A 607-nucleotide genomic window follows, 5' to 3' on the forward strand; every position below is an offset into this window, starting at 1 on the left:
AAATGAGTCAGGTTTGCTGAATAATCAGTTTTCATGTATTTCTTATGCAAACAAACTCATTTTGGACATGTATTTCTTCTACATATATTGTGCATGTATGTATAGTATATTCTACGTACAGTAGGTAAAAACAATCACTGGGACACCTAGCAGCAATGCACCATGGGATCATATTTTTAGGGAGCCATCTCATAAATAGAGACTTTGAAAAAAAAATCTTTAAATTTAGTCGATTTTTCCACTTCTGTTTATTATTATTTTACTGTGACACTAACAATAATCAAGACAAAAAGTGAAACTTGATGTGCACAAGTATTCATGCCCTGAAAGTCCATACTTAGTGGAGCCACCTACTGCTGCAACTACAGATACAGGTCTCTTGCGGTATTAGCAAATCTAGGCATTGCGATGTTTGTCTTCCATGCAAAACTGCTCCAAGTCCTTCAAGTTAGATGGGTTGTGCTATCTTTGTCATGCCATAGATTCTCAATTAAATTGAGGTCCATGCTTTGACAAGGTCATTCCAAGTTTAGGTTAGGGTCATTGTCCTGCTGGAAGATGTCCCAGTCTCAAATCTCTGGCAGACGAAAACCGGTTATCCTCGAGA

Source organism: Bufo gargarizans, chromosome 1 (assembly GCF_014858855.1).
Source record: "Bufo gargarizans isolate SCDJY-AF-19 chromosome 1, ASM1485885v1, whole genome shotgun sequence".
In the NCBI taxonomy this organism is placed as follows: Eukaryota; Metazoa; Chordata; class Amphibia; order Anura; family Bufonidae; genus Bufo; species Bufo gargarizans.